The sequence below is a fragment of the Mauremys reevesii genome, linkage group 12 (genome assembly GCF_016161935.1).
Source record: "Mauremys reevesii isolate NIE-2019 linkage group 12, ASM1616193v1, whole genome shotgun sequence".
NCBI classification, from domain to species: domain Eukaryota; kingdom Metazoa; phylum Chordata; order Testudines; family Geoemydidae; genus Mauremys; species Mauremys reevesii.
Genome location: NC_052634.1, coordinates 40331251 through 40349639, shown reverse-complemented (window position 1 = coordinate 40349639; position 18389 = coordinate 40331251). Strand labels below are relative to the sequence as shown.

Below are 18389 nucleotides of genomic sequence, written 5' to 3'. Positions count from 1 at the left end.
CAAATGGCAAAACTTTTCCCCCGGCCTGGTCAGTGAATCCTATGGTGAGAAACTTTCTGTGCATTTCAGTTTCTTGTATTGTTGGATGGGGCCTGAGGTGCTGGAAGGAAATGTCCATGGAAAACTTGGACATCACTCTTGTCGAAAAAGGCAGGTGTTAGACACAATCGCGTCTCGTATTCCCGTGGAATCCGAGTCTAGCTGAAGAATTTCTGTCTATCCTAGAGAGAATCATTCCATTGTAAATACAAATGAAATGAGATTTTCAGGTCGAGTCAGCGCCTTTTAAAAATATTTACTGAGAAAAAAGCCATTCTTTGCCTTGTTGATAAGGACAAGAAGCCCTCTTTTCCTTTCCATTTCAAATGCAGAATGAATGGAGATTTTCATTGAAAAACTTCTGGTTTTTAGGGGGAATTGAACCCAGGCCATGGCTGTTAAAACACCAGAACCTAATGCTTAAAGCACTAGGGAGGGTTGTTTTTTTCTGATAGCCAGTGTTGTTTTTCTCAGCCTCCTACTTCACCAATGTCAGACTCTGAGTGCAGTTAAGCTCTGGAATAGGCTCCCAAAGGCGTCTGTGGTGTCTCTGTCCTCAGAGGTTTTTAAGAACAGGTTGAACAAACCTCTGTCGAGGATACTCTGCATATACTTGGTCCCATAGACAACCTGCTCTGGCTCTATCTGCTAACTTCATCGTGTTTGGATGTAAAGGTGGGAAATGATGGGGAAATTGGCCCCTCTTTCAAGTTTAAATGTTGTAACTTCTACATCTAGACCGGGGTGGCCAACCTGAGCCAACGTAACTGCCAAACGTGCACCTTTGTATGCAACTGCTGAGTCAGTTGTGAACCTTGCTACCATTATCATTATCCCTTTGAAATGATGATGGTGATGGACACTTGGCTCTATATCCCAGAGTGCCCTGGACGTCTACAGGCTGCATTAGCCAATCCAACCATTCGGCACTTGCAGATGGGCACCTCTGTATTGTGCCTGAGTCTTGTACAGCTATGAATGGCTGGTAGATGCCGATATTTTCCCGTCTTTTTAACCAGCACTAATACCCAGCCAGGCCAGGGCTGGGAAGAGAGAGAGAGCAGCAGGTTTCCCCTATTGTGGCTGTCTCGCTTTTTCTTGACTAGCTTCACCTCTGCACCAACTTGTACTTTTCCTATGTGAGCCTGGCTAGCTCAGTTGGCAGAGCATTAGACTTTTAATCTGAGGGTCCAGGGTTCAAATCCCTGGTCAGGTGAAAAACTTCTCACTGTGAATATAAAAATCTGTCTTTCTGGAGTGTTGTTCTTTCTCTCCACGATTTTGCCTTTCCTAAGAAGGGCCTTTCTGTGGGGGGGATTGAAGGAGCAACTCCTTGACATCCCCTCTGTCCTTGCAGGCTGGAGGAATAAAGTCCTCTGGCCATATAGCATGTTCCTCCCCTGCAGACACAAACACACAGAATATTCATAAGGAATTAGAATTAGAATCCACCATTTTCCTTGGGAGCTTGTTCCTGTCATGAATCATCCTCGCTGTTGAATATTTGTGCCTTAGTTGTAATATGAAATTTCTCTTTTCACCTTCCAGCCATTGGGTCTTGTTATGCCTTTCTCTGCTCGATTAAAGAGCCCTTTCATACCCAGTCTTTTCTCTCCATTAAGGCCCTTCAACACTTCAGTGAAATCACCTTTCAATCTTCTTTTGATAAGCTAAACAGGTTGAGCTCGTTCAATAGCAAAGAGCCACCAAATGTTCTGAGGGCTGGAGAAAAATGTCTTCTAGGGAAAGTGGTGGATTCTCCATCTCTTGATATCATTTAATGGAGACTAGATGCCTTTCTGGAATGTGTTTGCCCAAAAGTAGCTATTGTGTCATACAGGAGGCCTGTGATATGCAGGGGGTCAAATAAGATGCTCTAGTGGTCTCTTCTGGCCATAAAGTTGACTAATTTCTGAAAAACTGAGTGTAGCATTGGGAGCAGCGTCTGATGTTTTCCTGTCTAGCTGGCTTGCTTTCTAGAACGAACACTCCTTGAGTGGGGTGATCCCCAGGGAGTAGCTCAAACCTCCAATGTGCCTGGCCAGGGGCAGGACATTAGCACAGCAAGGGAGGGGTGTGGCAGTGACATCACAAAGGCCTTTTCCAGGACCTCAGACTATTGGTCAAAGGTGGTGGGGAGGTGGTGACCTCACAGAGAGATGCTGACATCAGCCAGGCAGGACAGGGGCGAGGGGCCAGGGAAACCTCAGAGACCCCTGTGGCTTTGCTTCAGCAAGTCTCCTTCTCCAGGTCTCTCTTTGAGGACTGAGAGAGTATTCGGGTTCAGGCACGTGAGTGCCAGGAGGAACCTCTTTCGAGTTTTCTCCTTCCCTTTAGTGATTTTACTAGAAAACAGCCGTCCCTGTTTAGAAGGTAAGAGCCTCCTCATGGGCGTGTCACAGTTCGGATGCCAGTGGCCCCCCTACACTGTAAGGAAGTTCCCACCACCCTGCTCTGTGTTCGCAGGGCGGGAGAGAGCAGCATCCACGGCAGTGATTTGCTCCTGGCTGCCAGAGCAGAGCAGCAGGCTCAGCTGTCAGAACTTCCCAGAGCGATGAAAGGGGAGGGGCCCATGGCTCTGTAGCAGGAATGCAGGGCAGGCGAGTTCACAGCAGGCATTGTGGGATACTGGGGAAGGCCAGTTATGGTGATATAATGAACAGCAGCGTTTACTCTGTTACTTTAAGTTTGCTGCAAAAAGCTCTAGACCTCTCATCGAAGTCGTTTTATTTTGTCAGCAAAACAGGGCAGTTTTGTCGCCAGATGTGGCATTGCAGTGTGTACACCAGCCACAAGCTACCGACCGAGAGAGCGTTGTGTGTTTTTCACACACCTGAGCAATATAATTCTGCTGAAACAACTTTGTAGTGCAGACCTGGCCAAAGATTCACTCACACACAACTTGCAAGTGTTGCTGGCTCAAAGAGCCCGAGGCAGAGCAACAGCAGGGTTCGTTGCCCGGTGTGCGTCGCACTAATTATCACACCAGGGTGGAGAAGCAAAACCAGGCTTATTTGGGCCTAAAGAAAGGTGCCAGGGAGAAAAGCATTCTCAAATCCTGCACGCCCGCTCACAGGCGGGGTCCCAACATTTATACCCCCCTTGTTTGTGTAAGCCTTTTGTTCAGTTTTCCCCCTCACCCCTCCCTTCCCAGCAGCAGCTACATTAGGCATTACATTTCAATGTGTTAGAAAAGGTTCTCATGCACAAGCTTATCTGTGGCCTTGACAGAACAAACGCATACAGATTTTCCTTCCCCCTCTACCCCTCCTCCCCGCCGCTTCTGCTGTTTCAAACTCCTACATTTGCAAGCGGAGATTGCTGACAGCTACACATTTTGCTTACAGTCTGTTAGCATCTTAGGCTGGTTAAAGTTCACAGCATGTAAGAACTTTGGTTCACTTCAGGCCCAAAGTCACAACTTTGGTTTACTCAGGCCTAGTGGCACCAACAATTCCCCCCTTTGAGAATACTCAACAAACTTTTGGCGAGTTTTCTCAAACTTTAAAAACAAAAAACAATGAAGCTTTACAGATATATGTACAACTGCTCTTTTGAGCTTAGTTACTAACCCAGGAATGAATGCATGGACAAAAGAGTGGAATGTTCATTTAACAACTAAGGGATTGGGACACTGACTATAAATCAGGTAGGTATACCAAGTGGTTTAATTTCCCAGATGTCTTGGTGAATAATTCAGTCCCATATGCATGCTCCCCATGGACCCAGCAGGATTCGGTATGTGGGAACCACACCCACCCTAACCGGTCCATATGCTTGGAAGGAGCACTGTGAATGTCCCCACTTCCATCCAGAAAGTGTCCAAGTATGTCTTCATGACCACAGATCAGATGGTACTCCTGATGCATCTGTAAGGGCAGTGGGCCAAGTCTGGTCTAGATCCCACTGCAATACCTTCCCAGCCTCAGTGATATGCAATACCATCTCTGTCAGTAACTTCTGGGTCATAGAACTAAGGGCTGAAATGACATGTAACTCACCAACTCCAGCCTGTACTTAAGATAGCTGAGTTTCAAGAATAAGGCTAGTAGCCTTTTCTAGTTGGCCCAATTTCTTATCATGTTCTTTGCTTTTAGATATTGGCCCTAGCCCACAGGGATCTGCTCAATCCTCTTTCTTCCAGAGGAAATAACCCAGGCCCTCTGTTGTGCTAATCTAATGGCAGCCCCTTGTGAGCAATCTGGGTATGTAGAAGTGATTTGAAAACTTGATAAGGGCAATGTCATTTAAAATCCAATTAGGAGGGCAATACATACTGAAGGATTTATCCAAAACACAGGGCACAGCCTGTAGATTAAACCCCAAAAGTCAATTAATACCACATTCCCAATCATGGGTCCCATAAATTTCTTCCTGCCAGTGTTCAATTCTTTGTTTCTTCACCAGGGTCAGTTCTCAATGTCCTTTTAGTCAGGAATTCCTGGACTTTGGCAATGTCAGTGGAGTGAGTGTTTCTTCTTCTTTCCCAAAACAATTGTGGTTTAGCATCCTACAGGGGAGAGGTTTCCAGCACATATCACCCTGTAATGGCTTTGCTTTTTCTAGAAAAGTCTAAAGGCACAGTTGGTCTGTCAGTGGACAAGGGAGAGGTTGTCCAGAAGCTGTCCAGAAGCACAGTAGAACTAGAAGAAAGAATAGGCTAATCATCAATAGGAAAATTCTTCTGATGTGGAGGGGTCTTTTTGCAGTGAGAATCCTGGGTCCAAGCAGTCAGTCTTTGGCACTTCACAGCAGTGTTGGTAGACAGCAGGACTTGGAAAGGGCCTTTCCAGCGTGGAGCCAAGGCAGTCTTTCGTTGATGGATCTTTATGTAGACCCAGTCTTCTGGTTCCTAGGAGTGGTAGGACTGCTAGGATCTTCGGGTTGTTTCTTCTTTACCTGTGAGAAAAAAACCTAACACATTGCATTAGTGTCTTTGCAGATTTTACAAATGTTATAGCTGCATGGGCAAATTTAAGTTCCCCCTTTTTCTGGTTTTTAGCCAAGTAATGGTTCTTATACTTATTAGTGCCAAAGGAAGGGCATCTGGCCACTTTAAGTTTGTCTCAGCACAAATCTTGGCCAGTTCATTTTTAGCATGTTAACTATTTTTTTTTCTCAGTTAACTCATTCTTTTTCCTTTTCCCATTTTTTTTCTTTAACCTATAAAGGAAACTTTTACTTATACACCTTTTGTTAACAATGAACACATACACAGTACATTAGTCTTATTTAATGTATGCCACATATACCCTTTCACTAAAATAACCTTATTACAGAGCTTTAGAACAACAGGCCAGGACAAGCACACCCACTTTGATGAGTTCACTTAATACAACCTCTAGTCCAATAGCTTTCCACCATCCCAGCCCTCTGGCTAGAAGTCTGAGGTAGCCAGAAGGATCCCATGTACAATATGGGGAGTGGGTTAACTTTCCATGTCCTTGCTTTTAAAGACTGTTAGTATGCAAATTTTAATAACCACTCTAAATTAAAAGATTTGGCTAATAAAATTTCTTTCTCTTACTTAAGAAAATGTATTAGACTTTAGTATATCACATTTTTCTGATATATACAAACACTTTGTATTCTAAATTGAACAAAACAAATATCTGCATTTCAATTTAACACTGCCACTTGATTTTAAATTAGACCATCCCATAAAAATATTAAACACAACAATTCTGGCCACTTGAGACAGACACCACAAGACAGAACATAGAACACAAAACATAATTGTTACTCTGTCAGTAAATGCATGATATGTTGAATGCTGTTCAGCTGGCATTAGTTTTCTTTGATTATCTGAAAGACAAAGCAAAAGTCTACCCCTTCTGGGCAGTCAATCATTACTTAAAATATACGAATACTCTTGTTAATTCAGGAGAATTACCCCATATTTTCTTTGCCTGAATTTATTTACAAACATTTCAAAGACACCAAAAACTTTTCTCTTTAGCATTTTTACAAAGTACAACTGCTGTTCCCTCCAGCAACTAAAGAGTTAACTTTTCACTTTCCCTTAAAAATCACATGCTCTTCCCTTAAATCACTTGCTTTTTCCTTCAGCAGCCACTTACCAATTCAAATCACCATTTCAAATATCCTCCTGAGTATTTGAAATTTCCATGCTTATACTCACTTACTCCTTTTCACTACACCCTCAAAAGTTTCCAACCTGTTTTCCCATCTCTCTGTTGCCTGCCTGCCTGGGCCCGATCCTGCTTTTCTCGCTGAATCACCCCTATTCTGGACACAAACTTATTTCATTACCAGTTTAGCTAGGAGGGTGGGCTTCACAGCTAGCCCCCACCCTTCTGGTCTTTTCCCTAAAACATTTTACTCCCAAAACTACTCAAGTCCTCCCTAGTAAGGCTTGCCACCTGGCAAAAATACACGGCCATTGGGTAAAGGCCATTTACTTAACACACAATCCAAACTCCTTTGGGGGTCTACCCAGAGACCCACTCATTTGTCTGCTGACACTTAAACAGAAAAGAAAATTACACAGAGAGCAGAGAAAATTACAGTCTAAGCCAGATTTTTCCACTTCTAGTACATTGTCCGTCATGGGGGGGGGCGGGACAGAATTATCTCAATACAACCCCAGAGCTTCATCGCACACATGGCTTCCACCCTGAGGAATTACGAACGAGAAGTTCAGTTCCGCCCACACCCCCAACGCCCAAATAAACAGAGCAGAAAAACCAACAGTAACCGGTTAAACAGAACAGAGCTAAAACTAGATAGTGCACCAAAACCAGATAGTGTTTCCTTATTCTATTAGGGCTCACCTTTAATCATACAATCTTTATCATATAATACCAAACAAAGCAAACATAAAATAACAAGGGTAAAACAGATGGTGTAAATTCTACAGGGCTCCCCAATTCTCTATTGCTCACCAAACTGTGACAAATTTCTGTTACCAATTATCCCTTATGTCAGGTGATCAAACTGACATTGCAGGACTGGGGGGGGGGGGGTAGATAGAGAAATCACACCATATATCCAAATTTTAAAGCTTCATAAAAATAACAAAACAACAATGGAGAGTATTGGGAACACTCCCACATCACTCAGGAAAAATATGAATGCCCCAAGCCTTAAGCCACTTTAATACTTACACATATCCAGACTGGCATGTCTGTGTATAATGTTCAGAGAAGGGAAATAGGTGGACGGGAGATTATCCTGTATACATCTTGTCCAGCATTTCCAACATGCTTCCACTCTTGGGATGGCTGTTCTTTTACACCCTGGAATCTCCTGCGGCGTCTCTTTCAGAGATTCCAGTTCAGGTCAGCTGCCTGTCCGGCTTCAGGGTTGCAAAAACTGTTGGATCTCACTGAACCGTTAAGCTTTGCAAATGCAATCTCAGTTCTGTAACTTATACTGCTTTTTGTTTGCCTCTCTTTATTTTCCACAACCAGCTGGGGCTGAAAGCAATTTTACTTAGCATAGTTTGTGTGCTGGCTCTTGACCTTGTATGCAGAGCAGCTCTCTCTCTCTTTATCTCTGGGGTTAGCCGAGTTTCAAATTAACCCGTTCCTAGACAAATTGCTCACACTGTGTCAGAGGCTTTTCTTTGTGATTAAAAGCTCCTCTGAGATATATGATCTTATCTAGATTGAAGATACCTTCTAATGGGCACTGTTTAGATGGATTTTCACACATGTGAAGATTCCAATTCTCTAAATACCTGCAGGTTTTAGGACCATAATGTACGTACATGTACTATGCTGGGGTACCCTTAGGGGGTGAGGTAGAATTTTTAGACTGTCCCTTTACCCACTTTCCACTTGCACACACAGAGAGGGTACCCTGTCCGCACTAGCGGCTCATAAACTAAGAATCTCTCCCTACAGAACATTCACACAGGGGAGACTAACGAGGATGACTGACTTTCCTACATCCCCTTTCAGCAAAGAGCGCCCACACGGAAAGGAAAGGGGGGGGGAGGGAAGATGGGTTCACACATTCCTAGACCCAGGCAGCTTCCTCGCCGGACGATGCCAGGCTGAGTCAGCCCACCGTGGGTCGGATCTCCTAAAGATCCACTAGTTACTGGGCTTGCGTTAGACTACTCCTGATCATTAGCAATTGCTTCACAGAGTAATCTGGGCGTCTTCCAGCAACGAACACTCACACAGATATACACACACACACACACACACCAAGGCCATTGTTTCCTATTGCCACGATGCATCTTATCTTGCTGCACAGTCAATAAATTCAAATGGCATGAGCCCAGCAGAAACAGACATTCCCACGGACAGTTCTCCTCCCAGTGCAGCTCTGGGGCATATGATGAGGGATTTTTACAAGAGCTCTACATACAAACAGCTTCAGAAGCTACCCATTTGCTGACAAAACAGAAATAATTGAAGGATCATGTTGTAATTAAGTGATCCTTCCGGTGGCCACCTTTCCTGGCTCTCTAACTGATACTGAGGCCAGTCTACTGTACAAAATCTTTTCAGTTTACTCTTAGTCATTGGATCCAAACCAAATACCTTCCAGTTTGCTAGAATGCATTCTAGGGGCGTACACCTTGCCCTACTAACCTTACCCTGTCCTTGCCCCATACCATGGGCTTGCCCTTGACCCACTATAGGACGCTCTCTCGTCTAGTGGGAATTACAACGGCTGGGCGTCCCCAGCCTCAGGCAAAAGTCCACACCACTGGACTGTTCCTACCTTACCACAGGACCGGTTCCTCACCGTCGCCCGCAGCTGCTTCTCCACTATCTGAGTGCGTTGCACCGTTGTGTCCTCCAAGGTCAGCCTGACGTGTCTCTGCCAAGGCCCCCGGTAAAGGCACCGGTGCGCGCTGGGCATTGGCTGTGACCTTCGTCCACTGGCCATTGGAGGAGTCCGGGCAAGGCACAATTTTGCCTCTAGCCCACCCAGGGACGCCAAAACTGTTGCCGGCTCAAAGAGCCCAAGGCAGAGCAACAGCAGGGTTCGTTGCCCGGTGTGCGTCGCACTAATTATCACACCAGGGTGGAGAAGCAAAACCAGGTTTATTTGAGTCCCAAATAAGGTGTCAGGGAGAATAGCATTCTCAAATCCTGCACGCCCGCTCACAGGCGGGGTCCCAACATTTATACCCCCCTTGTTTGTGTAAGCCTTTTGTTCGGTTTTCCCCCTCACCCCTCCCTTCCCAGCAACAGCTACATTAGGCATTACATTTCAGCGTGTTAGAAAAGTTCTCATCCACAGGCTTATCTTTTGGCCTTCACAGAACAAACGCATACAGATTTTCCTTCCCCCTCTCCCCCTCCTCCCCGCCGCTTCTGCTGTTTCAAACTCCTACATTTGCAAGCGGAGATTGCTGACAGCTACACATTTTGCTTGCAGTCTGTTAGCATCTTAGGCTGGTTAAAGTTCACAGCATGTAAGAACTTTGGTTCACTTCAGGCCCAAAGTCACAACTTTGGTTTACCCAGGCCTAGTGGCACCAACAATATGACACCCCCATGACACCCCTTCCCTCGAGGAGGCTCTTACCTTCTAAACAGGGACGTCTGTTTTCTAGTGAAATCACTAAAAGGGAAGGAGAAAACTCGAAAGAGGTTCCTCCTGGCGCTCACGTCCGTGAACCCGAATACTCTCTCAGTCCTCAAAGAGAGACCTGGAGAAGGAGACTTGCTGAAGCAAAGCCACAGGGGTCTCTGAGGTTTTCCTGGCCCCTCGCCCCTGTCCTGCCTGGCTGATGTCAGCATCTCTCTGTGAGGTCACCACCTCCCCACCACCTTTGACCAATAGTCTGAGGTCCTGCAAAAGGCCTTTGTGATGTCACTGCCTGTCATGGACTCACAGATCCTGCCCACTCTTGGCCTCGTGCGGTCCATGGGGGGTGCCCCTTTCAGTGCGACAGCCCTTCTCGGGGGTCCACTCTCTCTCGGGGTCAGGCCCCTCCACCTCCTGGAGCCACACCTCTCTGAGCCTTAGCACGTCTGTCTCTCGCCGTGGGCCCCCTCAGGGAGTCCACGCGCTCTGGACCTCCTGGTCCTCCTCACCCCCAAAGGGGTTGATGCAACCCTGTTCGCTAGACCGGAGTGACTCTCAGCCAGCATAAAACAGGAGGGTTTATTGAGAGTTGAACACAGCACAGGAAACTCTCAGGGCCTCAGGCCTGGCCTCCCTCAGCCCAGCACATCCCAGTCCCCCTGCAGCCAGGTGGGCTCTGCCTGCTTCCCCTCGCCAGCCCCGAGCCCCCCTGCTCCCCAGCTAGGCCTCCGATATCCCCAGCCCCAAGCCCCACCTCTGTCCATTGTCTTTTCTCCAGGTAAACAGGGTTGCCTGGGCCTCCTCCCCTCTCTGCCCTCCTCTGGCTGGAATAGGTTGGTCACGGGGTCCTCTCCCCGCAGCCCATTGTTCTCTCACTGGCCAGAACTGGCTGTGACTCCTGAGCTGGGTCTCCGGGTCACCAGGTCACCAGTCGCTGGGGTCTCCATCCTCCAGGCCATCAGCCGGGGTCCCAAGTCCCTCTCCGGTCCTCTGTAACAACAAACTCCCTCTCCCCTCACCTTGTTAAACCAGTAACACCCGGGGACACTGAGTCCCGCTCCCTGTGCATGCAAACCACTGGAAAACACAGAAAACCCTAAGAAAATCCCCCACTTCATCACAGAGCCCAGCACCTCTCCTCCTCTGGGCACCTAGAGCAGAGGCGGCTGGTACTGATGACTCCAAGGGACGGCTTAAAAGCCACAGAGCAACTGAGGTCAGGGCCAGAGGAGGGCAGGACCATGCCTATGTGTGGCCTTCAGACAGGCACAAAAAACACCCAGCCAGGCTGCTCCCTGCCATGCCAAACCCCCACTGAAGGCCACCCACAGACCAGCATGCAGGGCGGCTGCTGATGCTCAGTGGCCAACATCAGAAGATGGTAGGAAAGCAGGGCCAGCCCCCCTGGTGCAGCCTCTGACCGTTCCCACTCTCTGTGCTCACTTTTGCAATGGGGCAGGAGATTTTACCCCAAGAGGCTTTTCCCCAGCTGGCGAGAAGCAGAGAAACACCCAGGCTCCCAAGGTGCTATGTAGACACCCCGTCAAGCACAGGGACAGGAGCACACTTGGAAGAGGGAAACTGCTCCACACACTAGCCCGGGCAGCCGCCCATTTTCTTTGGCAAGTCAGGAAGGGCAAAGGCGAGACTGGAAGCACCTGGGGCTCATGCCCCAGCCTTTGTGACACCCAACCCCCAACTCCTTCCTGGGGCTCTAGCTGAAGCCAGAGCATTGCCCTGAGCCGCCAAGAAGAGGTTCCGGCCCTGAAGGGAGCAGGACGTTCAGCGCAAAGGTAAAACTGCACAAGCACAACCACGAAGGGACTCGACCCCTCGATCGCCTGATCCGAAGTCAGACGCCTTATCCATTAGGCCACGTGGTCACACAGAAAAAGGCCCTCCAGGCACTTCTTTGGAAAAGGCCGACACTGACGCATCCGACGAAGTGGGGATTCACCCACGAAAGCTCATGCTCCAATACATCTGTTAGTCTATAAGGTGCCACACGACTCTTTGCTGCTTTTGCAGACACTGTGTTTCTCAGGTCAGCTACTGAGGGGGGCCGAGACTCTCTGGGCACAAGAAGTCGAGTTCCCAGTGAGATGTGAGACTTAATTCTCTGGAGCCAGGTGCAGGGCTTTGGCAGGGAGGCTCAGGCATGGGGGACTGGGGTGCAGCGGATGGACCGGCTGTCTAGGTGCGGAGATTTAGTCTCCCTGAGGAGGAGGAGGGGGAATCCTGCTGACAGGCAGTGGCCAGGGCTGGTGCAACCACTAGGCCAACTAGTCGGCCGCCCAGGGTGCCAAGTGGTTGGGGGCACCAAAAAGCACACTCAGGGGAGGCGGGGGAGTGGAGGTGAGCTGGGGCCGGGGGCTGGGGGAGGTGCGGGGGGAAGGCTGCCCACAGCAAGTAACGGGGGTGGGGGTGTGCAGGGGAACCGCTCCCTGTCCCAGGTCACCTCTGCTCTGTCTTCTCCCCTGAGCACGCCGCCCCCGCTCTGATTCTCCTCCCCTCCCAGGCTTGCGGCACTAAACAGCTGATTGGCACCACAAGTCTGGGAGGCGGGAGAAGTGGAGCGGCGCCGGTGTGCTCAGGGGAGAAGGTGAAGTGGAGGTGAGCTGGGGTGGGGAGCTGCTGCAGGGGGGGCTGCCCGGCTCTTCCTCATGGCCCCCGCCCCTGCACTCACTGCCTGGTAAGTGGAGTGACCCAGCCCCAGCCTGGTCCATTCCCCTGGCTCCCAGCCACGCCGCTGGCGAGTGCTGTGGGGCGGTTCCCCCCCCCCAAGTTTGGGAGCCAGGGGAGCAGAGCAGGCTGGGGCCCCAGGCCTGCGTGGGGGGAAGCAGAGGGGGGCTGGTCCCAGGCCTCCGTGGGGGATGGGGGGCTGGCTACTTCCTGTGGGAAGTGGAGTGACCCAGCCCCAGCCTGCTCTGCTCCCCTGGCTCCCAGGCTTGTGTTGGTGTTGGCTGGATTTGTGCAGGTGTTTGTGTATATTAGCAATTGTTTGTGTGTGGCTGGATTCATGCATGTGTTCGTGTATGTTTGCAATTGTGTGTGTGTGTGTGTGTATGTGTGTGCGAATGCTCTGCTGCCTTCTGCCGGCGCGACAACTGTTTCTCTGTATGTCACAGCCCCCATACCGTCGACCTCGATGGTGATTTCCCCATCTTACAAGGGCTGGCTGGCCTGACCCTTCTCCCCTCTGCGGAGTGTGGCAGGGGCTGCAGCTCACCTCCTGTGGGGCAGGAGGGCCAAGGTGCGGGGTGCTGGGCTCCAATGCACCTGGAGAGCAGCTCAGGTGAGGCAGGGCAAGGTGTGTGGTGTCCGTTCTGCATTGTCTGGTGCTGGGCCATTGCACAATCCCCAGCCACGCCGCACAGCGCGCCCCGAGAGGGGACAGGGGGCCAAGCAGATGATCCAGCATGAGGGGATCATTCTCATTGGTAGCCGTCCAGTGGCAGTGAGTTCCACAGGCCTTGGCACATGCTGTGTGGGGCAGGAGGTCCTTGTATTTGGAGCAGTGGGAGTGAACTGTGTGCAGTTGTGTCTCTGAGCACAATTGTGAATATTATGGTGTGGGGGGGTGATTGTGAGTGCGGCTGGAGATGTGATTGTTGCTCTCTTTGGGGGTTGAGCTAGCATGTCCCTCTGGGTGTGTTGTGTGTGAGTGTTCTTGGGATTGTGTGAGTCCCTTTGTGCGTCAGTGTGCGTGTGCATGTCAGTCAGTCAGTCACTTGCTGCAGGATACAAAATCCTGCAAAGCCATTTCCTACTGGTTATCCCAGCAACACACTGACACAAACAGTGTCACACACACACACACACAGAGCGGGGCTCAGCCCCACCAGCAGGGGGCAGCAGGGACACACACATCTCTCCTGGGCCAGCTTGGACAATTTCCCATCACGACCCGGCACAGAGCTGGTGCCCCCGCACGGGGGTGGGCAGTGACCGGGCGGGGCTTTGGGGTGGGCACAGTGGGGGCGGGGCTTTGGGGAAAGGGGCGGGACAGGGCTTTGGGGCGGGGCACAGCGGGGTGGGGCTTTGGGGGTGGGGCGGGGCTTTGGGGCGGGCACAGCGGGGCTCGGGAAGGCCGGGCGGGTCTGTCTGCGGGGTTTGGAGCCGGGCTCACCCGGGAGGGGGAGGGCTGCGGGCAGCGGGAGTCGGGGGGTGACACGTAGGGGCGCCGGGACCACGTGGATCCAGCCCTCGCACAGAGCCAGACCCGGCCCCGACCCGCTTTGTGCAGGGGGGTGAAAGGGGCGAAGCGGCGCAGCACGTTCCTGCATCATACCCTGCACGGGGGGGGCGGGGCGGGGCTGGGGCTCTCTGGGGGGCGGGGATGAGGAGTTGCGCTGCGGGGGCGGGAGGTGTCGGGCTGACCCAGGGACCCGCCCTCACCTGGGCTGGAGAGGACGGAGGCGCCCTGGGGCAGGCTGGGAGTTGTAGTTCCTGGCTCGTCTCAGAGCGGAAGTGACGGACGGTTGCTCGGGCAACGCGCCCCCTCCCGGTGCACTCTGGGAAGCGTAGTTCTCTCTCTCTCTCTCTCTCACACGCGGCCTCTATGGGAGGAGGGGCCGTAGCTCGTCACTTCGCCGCGCCCCTCCCCGCTCCCTGATTGGCGGAGACAGCGCGGGACAGAGACTCGGCGCGTGGGGGGAGGCCCCGGTTCCCTCGCCGAGAGGCTTCGCTGCCCCCCCCCCCGGGCGCGCGCTGCGGCCGTTGGGATTCGAATCCCGGGCAGAAGCAGCGCGGAGTGAAAGGGCTTCACCCCTCCCCCCCCGCTGTGACCCTCCCACCAGCCCCCAGCGTCCTCCCACCCTGTCTGCTCTGCCCGGCCTTTCCCTTCGCCCCGCCACCCTGCCCCTTCCTCCTCCTCCCCCTCAGCGCCCCGCCCCTAATTGCCTCCAGCCCATTTCCCCACGGCTGGGCCCCACTTTCCCCTCCCCACTGCCCCAGTCCATCCCCAGGGTGGGGGGTTCCTCATCTCCAATCTCTGCTGCCCCCCAACCTGCCAGGTTCCCCTTTTCAGCCACTGTGGGGTCCTCCAACCCGCCCCCACCCATCCACTCTGGGCTCTCTAAATCTCACATTCCCACAATGCCCCTTGGTAACCCCACCCTCCTCTACCCCTAATCCCCCTAGTCCCTTCCCTGGGGTCCCCCTGGACACCCCAACCCACAGTCTGGCCCCCACATACATCCCAGTCCCTCATTCACACGCTGAGCTAGTCCTTCAGGGGCCCCCACAGCCCTCCAAACTCCTCCATCCATGAGCCCCGTGGGCCTGTGGCCGGGAAGTGGGGGAAGCTCCCAGTCTGGCTGGGCTGGGTGTGGGTGTTAATCTTTTCCTGGCTTGTGTGTGCTGAGCTCAAAGGCTTTTTGCTCCCTCTGTCCTCCCCTTATGCAGCCCAGGTGGGGAAGGTGACCTGGATGCAGGGAGCCCCGATGTCGCTCCTTGCTCCCCCCTCACAGCCCCCTAGGGGGGCACGGAGGAACATTGGGGGGAGCAGTATCCGCTCATCACCGCTCTCTCCCCCTTCTCTTCCCCTCCCTCCCCCCATGTTCCTATGCCGGGAGGGAGCAGGGAGAAATCTGGGCACCACCCCAAGCAGCACTTCCCTGCCAGCCGGGAGCAGTTTCTGACTTTACACCGGCAGCACACGCCTCTCTGCCACCGTACAGCACCGCCCTTGACCATGGTACCCCTGGGCAATTCCCTGGTGTCACCCACCCCTAAGGCTGGCCCTGGCTATGGGCTTCAGAGGGAGTGACCAGACCAGGCGGCCATGGAGAGCTCCAGCCCCTGTTCTCCCCTCCCAGCTTCTAGCAATCAGAGGCCAGGGACATGCTTCCATGCTAATGACAGGTACTGCTCGATAACGAGCCAAAGTACATTCATATTCCTCATCTGAGTCAGATGCCACCCACCGAAGATTGATTTTCCTGTCTAGTGGTTGAGGTTCTGCAGTGTCTGCATGAGAGTGTTGCTCTTTGAGGACTTCTGACAACATGTTTCACACCTCGTCCCTCTTAGATTTTAGAAGGCGCTTCAGATTCTTAAACCTTGGGTTGAGCACTGTATCTATCTCTAGAAATCTCACATTATACCTTCTGTGTGTTTTGTCAAATTTGCAGTGAAAGTGTTCTTAAAGTGAACATGTGCTGGGTCATCACCCACCACTGCTATAAAACAAAATATATGGCAGAATGTGGATAAAACCATGGAGCAGGAGACATACAGTTCTTCATCAAGGTCTTCAGTCACAAATTAATGCATTATTTTTTTAACAAGTGTTATCAGCATGGAAGCATGTCCTCTGGAATGGTGGTTGAAGTATGAAGGCATATGGATGTTAGCATATCTGACACGTTAATACCTTGCAACGCTGGCTACAAAAGTGCCATGAGAGAGCCTGTTCTCACTTTTAGGTGACGTATATAAGACACGGGCAGCATTATCTCCAGTAAATGTAAACAAACTTGTTTGTCTTAGCGATTGGCTGAACAAGAAGTAGGACTGACTGGACTCTACAGTTTTACATTGTTTTCTTTTTGCGTGCACTTCTGCAACAACAACAACAAAATCTACATATGCAAGTTGCACTTTAATGATAAAGAGATTGCACTACAGTACTTTATATTTTACAGTGTAAATATTTGTAGTAAAACTATATATAGTGAGCACTGTACACTTCATATTCTGTGTTTTAATTGAAATCAATATATTGAAAATGTACAAAAACAAAATATAATACATTTCAATTGGTATTCTATTAATGGTGTGATTAAAACTGAGATTAATCATGATTTTTTTAAAGTTAATTGCGTAAGTTATCTGCGATTAATTGACAGCCCTAGATTTGAATGTTTCTGTCCCATGCAGGACAAGCTGGAATATCTGTGTGCAGGGAAAGAGCCTGGGGGGGGAATTGTGCTGGGAAATTATTTCCTGTTCTGACATGTTCCCAGTTGCCCTTTTTGCCCTAACAGGCTGCAGCGCAACATCCATGTTTTGCTCCAGCTCATTCGGTCCTCCCAGGGGCCGGGGAAGGGAAATGGCTGCGGTGGAGCCAGTTGAGGGAGGGATTATCAGGGAGTTGCTGGCGGGTTCCCTTGGCGGGGAGAAAGGGCAGTAAATACACAGGGGGTGGGAACTTCCAGGAAGGTTGGTCTGGGTGGGAGAGGGCAGGAAATCCCCAGGGTGGGGGACAGGGAGTGACAAACCTGCTGGGATTTGTTTACTGTGAGGCTCCAGCATTTCTCAAATGTGGCCACCAGGGGCTTTTATTGTGGCCACAGCCTCCTGGGCTGTAATTGAGGGGGATTCGGGGGCAGCAAAGCAGCGGCTCTTCCCCTGGGCTGCCTGCAGGGGCTGGTCCCTACCCCCTTCCGGAGTCATAAACACTGCAGGAGCCGGCAACCAGCGGGAGTTCCCCCCTTCCCACGTGTGGTGGGGCTCAGGCTTCAGGCTTCTGCTCTGGGATGGTGGGTGGCAGGCTCAGTCAAGATACATGGAACGTAGGCTGGGTGGGGAGAAGTCTGTGTAACTCATCCAGTTATTGATATACATGTGACCTCAAATATTACCAATCTGTGTTCCCCCCCCAACCAACCATCTCTCAAACAGACCCTCAGTCCGGAAAGCATTCATCCCTCATGTTGTTGAAAAGACTCACAGCAAACAAAAGAATCCCAGCTTTCAAAACAATCCTCCAGCAAAACAAAGAAACTCACATCTGTAGACTCAGAAAACACTCCTAAGAAATTTTAACAATATGTTGTTATGAAAAAACCAAAATGCTAAAAAGGCCTGATTTTTCAACTCCTTTAAAAAAAATCTTTTCAAATCAGCATCTTTAGAGTAAAACTTTTTCTGCTTTTCTAACCCGACAATTCTCCCCAGAAGGAGAGGCACTGGTCTTGGAGACACTGCAATACCAGGTCAATGCATGGGGTGGACAGAGCAAGCTCCTATTCCATCCCGTTGTTTCAAAAATCAATTTAACATACAGTCCTTAAATAAAAGGACCTATCAGATATTAAACTGTTAAGAACACACACTACACTTGATCTGAGCTCTAAGGAGCCAAGAAGCGATGCTATGAGTCTCGGATAGTAGGCAGCCGCTGTTCCCCCACTGCTTTCTACTTCAGCACGAGGAGCTCCCAGACACGCACCAAACACCATTCACGACACTTGATAACTAGGTAACTCGAAGTGATGATCACTTCCCCGAAATGACTCCACTGGAAGAATTCAAAGCAAGAGCCCTTAACACACAATTCTGTTCAAAGACAGAGAAGTCTTTCACTCTCCTTCCTCTTGCTGGTTTCCCTGTACATGCCTAATTTGCATAAACCCACCCACTGACCTGTGACTAACAATCTCTCACTGTTTTAACTCTTACAGCAAAACAGGCCACAGAAAGCCTATGCAAGCGCTATCCCGCAGCCCCACTGCTCTTTTCTGCTCCTTCTCAAACGTACAGTCATCAGGCACACATAAGAGTTTTGCTCCATACCAGTCCAGTTCCTTGTCTAACCACTGCACACACATGGTATAACCCTACCCTGAGCTGATTCCCGACTTTTGCTCTCAATCCAGGAAAACGAGTATTAAGAGAGCAGCTGTGCAGGGAAGTCTTCCTCAACTTGCACTCCACTCCCCAAGGGCCTTTCAGGCTCTTCTGTGGACTTCAGGTTCCATTTGATTGCCAAGGTTTATGGTCTTATTAAATAGCCATCTCCTAATGCAAGGATGCTACATGACAGACTAAAGATCGATTTTCCAAAAGAGCTGAGAAACAGAACTAAAGCTGAGCCTGAAGTGTTACAT

General features: G+C 50.5%; 2 non-coding genes across 2 annotated transcripts; one reads left to right on the top strand and one right to left on the bottom strand.

The window, feature by feature from the left end:
- The first annotated feature begins 1182 nt into the window (after positions 1–1182).
- On the top strand, positions 1183–1255 carry TRNAK-UUU. Its single transcript has one exon. It is a non-coding gene; the product is annotated as a tRNA-Lys (tRNA).
- Positions 1256–17458: 16203 nt separating this feature from the next.
- Positions 17459–17652, bottom strand: LOC120376383. The gene has a single exon (XR_005587265.1). It is a non-coding gene; the product is annotated as a U2 spliceosomal RNA (small nuclear RNA).
- Positions 17653–18389: the final 737 nt, after the last annotated feature.